At 40.9% G+C, this 12,974-nt stretch overlaps 2 pseudogenes; both read right to left on the bottom strand.

Annotated features, from left to right (window-relative positions):
* Positions 1-1,781: 1,781 nt before the first annotated feature.
* LOC116707072 (uncharacterized) lies at positions 1,782-4,017 on the bottom strand (annotated as a pseudogene).
* Positions 4,018-7,118: 3,101 nt separating this feature from the next.
* On the bottom strand, positions 7,119-9,277 carry LOC116707071 (uncharacterized; annotated as a pseudogene).
* Positions 9,278-12,974: the final 3,697 nt, after the last annotated feature.

Genomic DNA, 12,974 nt, shown 5'->3' with positions numbered 1-12,974 from the left:
TGGTTGTGGATGAATGGCACAACAATGAGCCTCAGGATGTCATCATGGTATCTCTATACATTCAAAATGCTATCAACAAAATGCACCTGTGTTTGTTGTCCATAACATACGCCTGCCCATACCATAACCCTACCGCCACCATGGGCCACTTGATCTACAACGTTCACATCAGCCAACCGCTCACCCACACGACGCCATACACGCTGTCTGCCATCTGCCCTGCACTGTGTAAACCTCTCCAAAGTGCCAGACGCCATCGAATGTGAGCATTTGCACACTCAGTCGGTTATGCCAACAAACGGCAGTCAGGTTGAGACCCCGATGAGGACAACGAGCAAGCAGATGCGCTTCCCTGAGACGGTTTCTGACAATTTATACAGAAATTCTTTGGTTGTGTATCGATTGATGCAGCAGCTGTCTGGGTGTCTGGTCTCAGGTGATCTTGGAGGTGAAGATGCTGGCTGTGGAGGTGCTGGGCATGTGTGTTTACACGTGGCCTGGGGTTGTGAGGCCGAGTTGATGTACTGCCAAATTCTCTGAAACGCCTGTGGGAGATGGCTTATGGTAGAGAAATGAACATTCAATTCACGGCAACAGCTCTAGTGGACATTCCTGCAGTCAGCATCCCTATGGCACGCTCCCTCGAACTTGAAACATCTGTGGAATTGTGCTGTGATAAAACTACACATTTTAGAGTGGCCTTTTGTTGTGGCCAACCTAAGGCACACCTGTGCAATAAGCATGCTGTCTAATCAGCATCTTGATATGCCACACCTGTGAGGTGGATGGATTTTCTCAGCAAAGGAGAAGTGCTCACTAACAGATTTAGACAGATTTGTGAACAATATTTGAGAGAAACGAGGAAATGTTTTTTTCTTTTGTGTTCATAGAAAAAGTCTTAGATCTTTCAGTTCAGCTCATGAAAGATTTAATTTAACTTTTAATTTTAACTACCTTTATTAGTCCCACAAGGGGAATTTAAAATTTTGACACTCTTTTGTTAATACACACATTACACACAGGCCTGAATTACACCCACATGCTCAGGTCCTATACATGCCCTAAATGGAGCGATGTCAGAGTGGGGGGGCTGCCCCATGAAAGGCGCGCAGAGCAGTTGGGGGTTCGGTGCCTTGCTCAAGTGCACCTTGGCAGTGCCTCCATTTAATTTAAAATGGAGGCAAAAACTAAAGTTTTGTGTTTTATAATTTTGTTCAGTGTATTGTCGAAAATGGGAAAGAATCTGACCAACTCCACTACTGGTTGACGTACAAAATCTGACGAACTAAGGCAACAAAAACGTCAAACGCCAAATTACTCTAGTATACATGGGGCAGAGGTATGTGGAAGGATAAGATGTTATCCTTCCACATCCATATTAACATTTTCGTAATAGATTAGCACATCATTGTGGACAGATCTTCATGTTTTCCAGACTGTGTAGGGCTTTGGTGATAACCTGACCTTTCCTTTAGTGCCACGGTCAGGTTGCTTTTTTTCTTTTATGATAATTGAAAATACTTTTACACCAATGGGATGAATTGCCATGAAATATAGTAGAGACATTAATGTCCACCTCTGGATGATTCCTACCGACTTTGGTTATTCCCTGACTTTTCCTCTAGTGCCACCATTAATTTTTACTTTTACACTATTTAGATATCTCCATAACTATTTAAGGGATTAAAATTTGGTTATCCTGTCTTTTCATTTATCATTATCACCAATTCAAAACATTCATTAATGCATGACAAAGCCAAAGTAACTTTACAGTACTGAACAGAAGCACACAAACATTGTTAGTTTTCCTTCAATGGATTTGATTGATTTATTCTTATTTGACCCAAGATGTTCATGGAAATGCACAATACACGTAATTAGGTCAAAAATAATTAAGGATAAAAAAATAATAATGCCACTTAATGGTAAATTAAACCGAGCCCTTATAGCAAAAAACAGTTTTTTTACAGCATCAATCAATCCAGCTTTCTAAATGAACTGACATCAAACGTCTTTGTTTGATGAATCATTTTCTAAAATGTCCACTGCAAATCAACAGGAGTGATGGAGAAGGTCCACACACTCTCATAGAACAACACATATCATTCTCTTTTCACTACTAACTCTGTCCATAAGTTATCAGTCTTCTCTTCACTCTTTACATCCTGGACCAATGAAAGATACAGATATTTATCTAAGAATCTATGGCTATATATTTACATAATCAAAGATTGTAAGAAGAATCTGCCATCTTACTCAGAACAGAGAAATAATATCCAGTTCTACTGCTTGACACTGGAGTACACACATTCATCGTTAGTTTTGTTCCTCTGTCTTCTTGATCTGTTGGGCAGGGTGATACTCAAAGCAGCATAATGGACGTTGTCTGCATCTTGGTAACCCTGGTAACAACATATTTAAAAAAAGAGTAGATCACAAATGATGGATCCTCACAGAAATATTATCCACTGTTACTTGTGATGCAATTTTTTTTTTTAAACTGTTAATGAAAATGTGTAAAGTGTACACACCTCTGCACTCGCTGTGGTGGAGATGAAATGTTGCGTGGTTCTCTGGTTGTAGAACACAGAAAACATTTTATTTACAAGCAAAATTCCGTGAACATAATCTGCCAGATGAAAAAAGGACCAATTACCTGCAGTTTGGCAGCGGTTTCTTTTGTTCACCTTGTACAGTAAGAAAGCCAGTAAAACACTCAGGATGGTGGTGAAAGCCACGCTGCACTCAAGAAATGCACTAAAAAAGGAGAGTCCACCTCGTCTGGAGAGAGACAGAGACCTTCAGTATAGTTCCTCTTTTTATCTCACGTTCAGTTATTTTTTTACAATGACTGGTCAAGTCAATGTTGTGCATATAGCCCAAATCTGAAATATGCCTTAAAGGGTTTTAAAATCTCTACAACATATGACACCCTTCTCACAGCCTTGATTCAGAGAGACTAAACCTGCCCAAAGACAAATCCTATAATGGAAAATTAATTTCCTCTTGTTACACTCCCACAGTTTAGACAGCCTATGCTTTGAAAGTTCCTTACCTTCTAACTCCAGCTTGGTCCCGTCTCCAACAGAATGTGTCCACATAGGCAACAGCACAGTATTTGGGCCCCCGCATGAGAAGATTCAGACTCTTCATCGGGAGCTTGAAGACACAGTGTGTGTTTTGTGTGTTGGGTTTCCTCCCCACACTGATCGTCCTGCCTCCATGGGGTGTAAATGAGTCCTGGCTGAGATTCTTCTGACCCTTCTTGAACCAGTAAACACTTGTGTTCTCCTCACAGGTCCCAGTTGTACTGTACATTTGAGAGTCCAGAGCCTCCTGGCTGGATGCTCTCAGACGCTGACTGGTGGACCGTAGCTGGGATGTTTGAGCTTGAACCTTTTACATCGACTAAAATGCTCGCCGAAATTTCTAACGTGTATAGATAGCAACTCATGCAGTAGTAATTGGCCGAGTCTGAAAAGCGCACTTCTGTGATTGTCAGGTGATTTTGACCATTTTTAACACTCAGTGTAAAACGAGAGTCGTTTTTAAATTCATTGTAAAAATTAACCTTTTTGTCGTACATATGGAAAGTAGAGATGAGCTGATGTTTCTGTCCCAGAGTTTGCTTATACCAGTAATATCTGGCAGCAACGGCACCTTCAAAGAAACATTGCAAAGTCAATTCTTCCCCAGTTTTAACTGATACAAATTGTGTCTCTTGACAAACAGCTGGGGAGGATTTCAGACCTGTCGTCTGATCTAAAGGGAAATGAAGAAGAGCAAAAATAGAGTTAATTTAATGTGACAGACAGAAACATCACACATCTAACAAAATCAAATTATAACTTACCCATTTTCCCCAAGATCAAACATGTGAGTAAGAGAGCAAACACTGGAGATGTCATCGTGTTGAAGTTGCTGTGTTGAATGACAGAATTTCAATGGTTTCTCCGCTCTTTAGAGACAAGGATGCGTTTGATTGGCTAAACCTGAAGTGACACTGTATAGGAAACATGGTCACATGCTCACAGCCACCTACAATGCCAAGTTTGGTTTTACTTTGATTCTTAGAAAAGGTTCACATTTTGAGAAATATATAAAGAGCTTGGCTTATCTTTTAGGAAAGGGGAGTCTTGAGCTGCTTTTTAATGATGATTGATTCAGTTAAAATATATGTAAAAAGACCTGTTATTCAGAATGGGAAGTCTCTCTTTAGAATTAGTGTGTGGCTCTTGTAATTCAGGATCATGATTAACCTTTCAAAGCCACAAATGCTCACAGTCACCTATGGTGTCAAGTTTGGTTTCCAAGGAAAGATTCACATTTATTATAAATCAGCAGGTTTTTTTGTGTAAACTGGAAAACCACTCTGTTGCATTATTCATTCATTATCATATGTAATCATCGGCTTAAATTCCACCTCTAAAACAACAATTGTAATTCAATAATTTTACTAATCAACCAGATATGTTGGCCACCAATATGTTGTCCATCCCTAAGTACAACCACTTGAAATGTTACTGAAGAGCCAGGAAAACATCAGTGGAAATACAGAGTCACTTGACAGCTCAAACTTCCACAGCTGGAGCTTTAAAATATAGTATATATAGTACTATAGTTATAACCTAATATGAGCCAAAGATATGGCTTTGACAAAACAATGGTTTAAAGGAGAATTTCTGCCATTTTTTACGTTAGTCTTGGTCGTCATTCATATACGAGTACTTTTGATTGAAACCCCCCACCGACCCAAATCAGTGCCGGCAACACAGAGTAACTGCAGCAACATGTATGAGCTTCCACTGAGCTAAAACAGCAGTTGTCAGGTAAAGTTTTAGAATGCCTTTGTGCCTCTTAACAGACAGAATTTAGCTGCCTGCATTATAACTCGAACCCCCTCCATCCACCACATTACTCCTGTCCTCCAACAGCTCCACTGGCTCCCGGTCCAGTTCTGTATCCAATTCAAAGTTCTCCCCCCATATTTGTCTGATGTCATCCAGCGTCACACTCCCTCCCGGTCCCTCAGATCCTCTTCCTCCATGCACCTCTCTGTCTGCCGATCTCACTACCATGGGGGAAAGAGAATTCAGCTGCTCTGCTCCCCGTCTCTGGAACTCATTACCACCCAACTCAGAAACATTGATTCATTCCCATTTCAAGACTCAACTCAAAACACATATGTTTAAAACTGCCTATTCCACTTGAATGTCTATTGCTCTGCCTTTTCTGTCTTTGTTGTATAGTATTTTGTTTTGCTGTTTTTAATGTATGAATACCCTGTATGGCGTCCTTGAGTGTCTAGAAAGGCACCTTTTAAATAAAATGTATTATTATTATTATAAAATGCAATTTAAATGTTGGTGCAACATGAACAGGGCCCTTATTTAACAACAAGATGCACTTTAAACTCAGACATTGTTTAAATTCACCTACCCTGGTCCCTGTCTCGATCCTGCCGGCAGTTGCTAGCTGGTAGCTCCTAGCTACAACAGGACTTCAGTGCGAGACTACAGCTACCTTCTCTGACGCTATTACTGTGCAAGCCACGTGCATCATTTTTCCCGTTTCCATGTAGGTACATAGTCACTGTTGTGGTCATAACCACTACAGTGCTCAATTACCTATTTATGAGGACATAGCTACACCACCGCCGCGCCGTGGATTGTTGTCGGCATGATTATCACAGAAGCTTGGCTGAACACACTAACCGGACGGCAGCCAGCAGCTTGAAGCTAGCAGCTACAAGCTACCAGCAACCGGCAACATCGTGACAGGGACCAGGATAGGTGAATTTAAACAATGTCTCAGTTGGAAAACGCTTCTTGATGTCACTGTTCATGTGGAGAGGCATTTTGTTTGCATTTTATGCCTGTTAAGAGGCACAAAGGCTCTTTAAAACTTGCCCTGACAACAGCTGTTTTAGCTCAGTGGAAGCTCATACATGTTGCTGCAGCTAATCTGTGTTGCCTGCACTGATTCGGGTCTGTGTTTTTTCAATCGAATGTAGACACATCTGTATGACGTTTAAGATTAATGTAAAAAATGGCCGGAATTCTCCTTTAATGCTTTGTTAGACAAACACTAATGCTGCCTCCCTGCATGTGTTGCTACCTGCTGTGATGGTTTACACTAAATTGAGTGTTGTGTAGCAGGTAAGGCAGAAATGTTCATTCAGAGGCCACATCATTCCATTTTGTTGACCCAGTTTTCTGTTTCTGTTTTAAGGCATCTACAGTCTAATTTAGATGTTTAGATTGTTGTTGGGACGATTATCACAAAAGCCTGGCTGAACACACTAACCAAACAGCAGCTAGGAGCTAGCAGCTACAAGCTACCGGAAACATCGAGACAGGGACCAAGATAGGTGAATTTGAACTATGTCTGAGTTGGTAAACACTTCTTGTCCTACACATATATATATATATTTGTATCTTATAGTTACAGCAGTTCAAAATGGTTAAAAATGCCCTATTATAAGATTCAACCACTTTGTATCTATTGTTATCAGTAATATTTCAGCTAAACAGTACCTGTTTCAAGGCATTGAAATAGTCTACAGTCCAATACAAATATATTTTTGATGCCTGTATTGTGCACTCATCCTAACAACAGTTAGAAAATCAAATCCTATTGCAGGTTGGTGCTGTGTAGTATTGCGTAGCTTTTTATTGTTTTCTTTCTGTCTGTGTGGTATGACATCATATATATTGGTACTGGTGTGTCTACCTTGTGTGTATGGTGACATTCAATGGGTTTACTGTGCATGTTTTTATTGTGTTTGTTCATTTCTGTGATTAGAAAGTCATCAATGAAGACACGGGTTGAACAATACTGGATGCGTAACAGTCCTTTGTCTGCTAGACAGAACTCATTCAAACCCAACATAGGAACGTTGTAAATGTCATGTTTGACACACATGGTGCCAACAACCACTCCTGTATGAAGAAACTGTTGGATCAAACATGCACACACAAACTCATAGTGCTCCAACTTTTAATTGTTTATTTGATCATTAACGCCATAGTTCACATAAACACACAAATCCTTTGGTTAAAAAATATGAGGGTAAATAAAAAACAAATGTAATTGTAACTTGTATTGCATGCATTTATCTGATCTTCTAAATATGCTGGTTAAATCATAAAAAAACCTATTCATACGTACTTAAAATATATTTTGACATGCATGTTTTTTTTGCCACACAGATAACAAAGAGTATTCTAAATATGCACATGAGTAAAGAACAGAGTGATTTAATTTTGTCTGCAGACCACAAAGAACTTATAAAAGCAAAATTATTTCCAACCTGGATATATATCTTTATTACACCTCCAGAGAGGCACTAAGAAAATCCTGTCTTACTCCAAAGTACAAATGTAATAAGTCCAGTTCTACTGCTTTACACTGTAGTACACACATTCAGTCCAGGTGGGATCCCTCTGTCCTCTTGATCTGATGGACAGGTCGGCACTTAAAGCAGCATAATAAAGGTTTTCAGCATGTTGGTAACCCTGGTAACAAAATATATATTAGATGACCATTATTTTGTCTTTGACCGAAATGAAAACATGCAAAGAATGATGCACTGAGCAATAAAAAAAGTGTCTTAACCGTAGTTTAGCAGTTCATTTATAGGTTTTTATTCACCTTTGCGTTCGCTCCTCGGGGAGCTGGATATTTGACTTCAGACTCTGGTTGTGAAACAGAAAAAAAACTCTTTTTTGAAAAGCCAAATTCTGTGATAACAAGTCATACAAACTAGCAGTTACCATTAGATTGGCGGCTGTGTCTCTTGTTCATCATGCACACTGTGAGAGCCAGTAAAACACTCAGGATGGTGGTGAATGTTGTAGTTCCACTCAAGAAATACACCAAGACAGAGTCCACCTCATCTGTAGAGAGACAGACATCAGAGACAGATCTTTCAGCAGGATTTCATTTCTAAAATTATGTAGAAAGTCCTCATGAGTATGCATGTAAAAAAAAATCAATTCATTCTTGTATCGTGATGTTTTATTTTTTGCAACGATTTTTAAAGTTCATTATTTCCCTAGAATCAAATTTAGTTTTCTACCAATGATTGACCTTATTATTTTCTATTTACATGGAACCGCCAATGGCGACAATGTCATATGTGTTTATCGCAAAACCAAAAGAATTGAATCAGGACAAAGGCACATCGTCCCAGCCCTACTAATGAGTACCTACGAGAAGCAACAACCTCGGCTAGAAAGTCCCTTACCTTCTAACTCCAGCTTTGTCCCGTCTCCAAACAAAATGTGTCCACATGAGGCAACAGCACAGTAGTAGGTCCAGCATGAGAAAGATTCAGACTCTTCATCGGCAGCTGAAGCCCACAGGTGTGTGTTTGGTGTTGGGTTTCCTCTCACACTGATCAGTCCTGCCTCCATAGGTGTAAATGAGTCCTGGCTGAGATTCTTCAGACTTCTTGAACCAGAAAAACACTGTGTTCTCCATCACAGGTCCAGTGTGTACTGTACAGTTGAGAGTCACAGAGCCTCCTGGTGGATGCTCTCGACGCTGACTGGTGGACCGTAGCGGGGGACCATCAAACCTGAACCTTCTACATTGACTAAGGTTCCCTCAGAAAATGTAATAAATACTGTAAACTTGCACAGTAGTAGGTAGCTGAGTCTGAAACGCTCAAATCTGTGATCTTCAAGTGATTTTTACCTGTTTCAGTATCCAATGTGAAGCGTGGATCGTTCTCGAATTCATCATGAAATATTCCATTTGATTCATACTTGTAGAAAGTAGAGATGAGACGTGGTTTCTGTCCCAGAGTTTGCTTGTACCAGTAAAACCTTGAAGCAACATTGCCGTCATAGAAACATCTCAAAGTGATGGTCTCCCCAGTTTTAGCTGATACAAAACCCCTCACTTGATAAAGAGATGAGGAGAATTTTGGATCAGTTGTCTGAGCTGTAGTGATAGGAGAGACAAATGCACCTTATTAACACGTGAAAAACATCGTAATATCAGAACTAATATCATGAGTAGTGGTTTAATAAATTCAAACTTGCAGTCAAAAAAGATACGACTCACCAACTTTTCCGATGAACAAATACGTCAGATAGAAGAGAAAATTTGGAGATGTCATCGTGTTCAAATAGTCGTGCTAACTGAAAGAATCTGCATTCTGTCTCCACTCTTCAGAGACAAGGAGGCATTTGATTGGCCAACCAGAAGTGACTCTGTACGTCCTATTTAGGAAACTTGATCACATGCTCACTGCCACTGTAGAAAACAGGTTTACCATTCATGATGTCTTTGAACACATTCCTAAAGGTATTAATTCATAAATCATAGTGTGGTTTTAAGACAATGTTAACACTATTAACATACAATAGATTTAAGTCGTCCTCAACATTTGGCAATATACCTATCATATTACAACTGGGCATTATTATTTCCATTTTAATGAATTACATTAACACTTTACACAAGTACAAGTGCAAATTGTACAAATATAGTGCAAATGCACATTACAAGACATTCTGGAGAAGCAGGTATGAAGGCTCAATCAATACGTTTTATTTGTTTGTTTACCCCTACATACAGACATAACATACATACATACATACATACATACATACATACATACATACATACTACATACATACATACTTTTCCTTTGCTGTTGTATTTGAAGTAGAATTTCAAGTAGGCAACCTTATTGCTGTTTGACTACTGTACATAAGCTGATAAGGACTGGACTGTTGTGGGAGGGATGTTTGAGTGGTCTTTGTCTTTAAGAGCATCTATGGTATGTGAGAGTGCAAATACTGTTACATCCTGCAGAAAACCACAAAGCCAATTGCACTAAAAAAGATGCAAAAAACCAGAACATGGGGTAAAGGCCAACATGTTTTAGAGTGACTGGGACGTAGAAAGGCCAAACTGTAACAAATATGGGAACAAACTTGGACATTGAATACAAATGCTGAAAGTCAGTTGAAAATCTTCCTGTGCCATGTTTAACAAATTATGACACACGTAGCTGGCAGAAATACACTGAACAAAATTAACACTTGAGTTTTTGACCCCATTTTTCATGAGCTGAACCGAAAGATATAAGACTTGTTCTACATACAGAAAAGGCTGATTTCTCTTAAATATTGTTTACATATCTCTCAAAATCTGTGCGTGAGCACTTCTCCTTTGCCGAGAAAATCCATCCACCTCACAGGTGTGGCATATCAAATTGCTGATTAGACAGCATGCTTATTGCTGTATGCTGGCCACAATGAAAGGCCACTCTAAAATGTGCAGTTTCACAGTATTGTAGGGATCCCCGCGTGTTCTGAAAACCAGTCAGTAGTTGTTTGACCCGCTTCATGGGTGTTAAAAACCCCCCAACGTCCCTTTCCCGGGAGGCTTTGACCATGAACACGCTCCCTTTCAAGTTTACAGGTTTTTTGATGTACCCCTTTTAATGTGGTCCCTCCTCTTAAAGCTTACAAAGTTTTGGATATTGACAAGCCTTAAACCCCCAATCCAAGTATCCCAAAAAGATCCAAAGGGGGGGGATGTCCGAAAATTCGGCCCGCAAAAACTGGGAGTTTCATCATAAGGTGAGGGGTTTTGGATGAAAGGAAAAACAAGAGCCTCAGGTTCATTGGTTCTTGTCATTCAAAATGCTATCAACAAAATGCACGGTTTTTTGTCCAGAAATACCCCCGCAACCAAACCCAAAAGCCACCCTGGGCCATTTATCCACAAAGTTCAATCGCCCAAACCCCTACCCACCGAGCCATACCGCTGTCGCCATTGCCCTGTACTGTGTAAACCTCTCCAAAATGCCAGACGCCGGTTTAATTGAGCTTTTGATTAGATTAGATAATTATTGTATCACACATGTCGTTCAAGAAGAAATACAGTTTGAGAGTTTAGAAGCCCCCGAGCCGCATAGTGAAAACGCCGCCAATGCCTTGAAAAAGGAAAAATTCAGCCAAAAATAATAAAAACATAACAAAGCCAAAAACTAAAACGAAGGAATAAATTTGGGGTATGGTGTCTGTGGGGAGTGCGTAGGAGACACAAAAATGTGGGGTTGTGAAAAAAACAGTTTAGTCCGGCCTTGCATGATGTTTGGGGGCGTATTATTTTAAATGTGAGAAGACTGGACTTGCCCAAAAAAACCCAGTTCACCCGGCCCTTTTCCGGAGTGAGGGGGGAAAAACCAAAAAAGAAAGAAACGGGCAGTCAAGGGGGGGGGGTCGGGGGGTGGTGTATGGTGTGGGTGAGAAGATTGTGTGTGAAATGTAGCGCATCGACTGCTGGTGGGAAAAGTTTACCACTGCGGGGCCCCCGGAAAGAAAACCCGTGCAAGGGGAAAAGGGTAGAATGTCAGGGGAAGTTGTTTTCCCCTTTGGCAGAGAAGGGGGGGGGGGAAAAAAGTTTATCAATTTTTAATCCAAATTAGGGTGACTCGGTGGAATTTGTACGAATCAATGTCCATGCAATCATTGTCACCGACCTCAGCGTCATACGAGCATCCATATCACGTAGTGATTTTGCAGTCCATACACCTTCTCTGCCATTTCCGGTGGTTACACGAAGCAACTCCACCGACTGGGCCCTGATGTTATCAACCCCCTTCTGCGCTTCCACGGTCCGGTCTGAGATGTTACGAGACAGTTCACCGACTGGTTAGCCCTTAGATGTAAAACCTTCATCCCTCAACCACTCCGTTAGGCACTTTAAGTTCCCCAGACAGTTGTGGGTGAATTGCTGGCGGCTGTCTTACCAATTTCCAATAGGTCAGCGAGACCCCAAGGCCGATGATCAGGAGCCCCACCAACAGAATTCCAATTATCCAAATATCTTCGACATCCTCCACAGTCAGGACATCCAGGCAGACCACCTGCCAATCCCGTGAATAGGAATCGCGAGTGTAGCCTGCAGGGACGTCCCGCTGGGGCAATGCGGCTCTCCCGGGGAAGCATGTTTAGATGAAAAAATCTTGTCAATAGCGCTGAGTGACCAGTTAATCAATTCCATGTTGAATATTTCCAGGAAAACAGCAGGCAGGGGACAAAGAGAAAATAAAAGTATCACAAGACAATCCAGACAGACTGGGAAGAAGCCAAGCTGAGATAAGAGGGGAGAGGAGGAAAAACACGACTGCTCTCGCCAGAAGCAGGAAGCGGTTATGCCGACAAACGGCAGTCAGGTTGAGACCCCGATGAGGACAACGAGCAAGCAGACACGCTTCCCTGAGACGGTTTCTGACAATTTACAAGTTCTTTGGTTATGTATTGATAGTTGCAGCAGCAACAATCAATGGGTGTCTGGTATCAGGTGATCTTGGAGGTGAAGATGCTGGCTGTGGAGGTGCTGGGCTTGTGTGTTTACACGTGGCCTGGGGTTGTGAGGCCGAGTTGATGTACTGCCAAATTCTCTGAAATGCCTGTGGGAGATGGCTTATGGTAGAGAAATGAACATTCAATTCACGGTAACAGCTCTAGTGGACATTCCTGCAGTCAGCATCCCTATGGCACGCTCCCTCGAAACCTCCAACATCTGTGGAATTGTGCTGTGTGATAAAACTACACATTTTAGAGTGGCCTTTTGTTGTGGCCAACCTGAGGCACACCTGTGCAATAAGCACGCTGTCTAATCAGCATCTTGATATGCCACACCTGTGAGGTGGATGGATTTTCTCAGCAAAGGAGAAGTGCTCACTAACAGATTTAGACAGATTTGTTAACAATATTTGAGAGAAATAAGTCTTTTCTGTTCATAGAAAAAGTCTTTGATCTTTCAGTTCAGCTCATGAAAAATGTAATTTAATTTTAACTGCGTTTATTAGTTCCACAAGGGGAAATTACAATTTTTACACTCTTTTGTTAATACACACATTACACACAGGCCTGAATTACACACACATGCTAAGGTCCTATACATGCAGTAAATGGAGAGATGTCAGAGTGAGGGGGCTGCTC

The sequence above is a fragment of the Etheostoma spectabile genome, chromosome 19, assembly GCF_008692095.1.
Source record: "Etheostoma spectabile isolate EspeVRDwgs_2016 chromosome 19, UIUC_Espe_1.0, whole genome shotgun sequence".
Classification (NCBI taxonomy): domain Eukaryota; kingdom Metazoa; phylum Chordata; class Actinopteri; order Perciformes; family Percidae; genus Etheostoma; species Etheostoma spectabile.
This window is presented reverse-complemented; position numbering and strand designations above follow the sequence as displayed.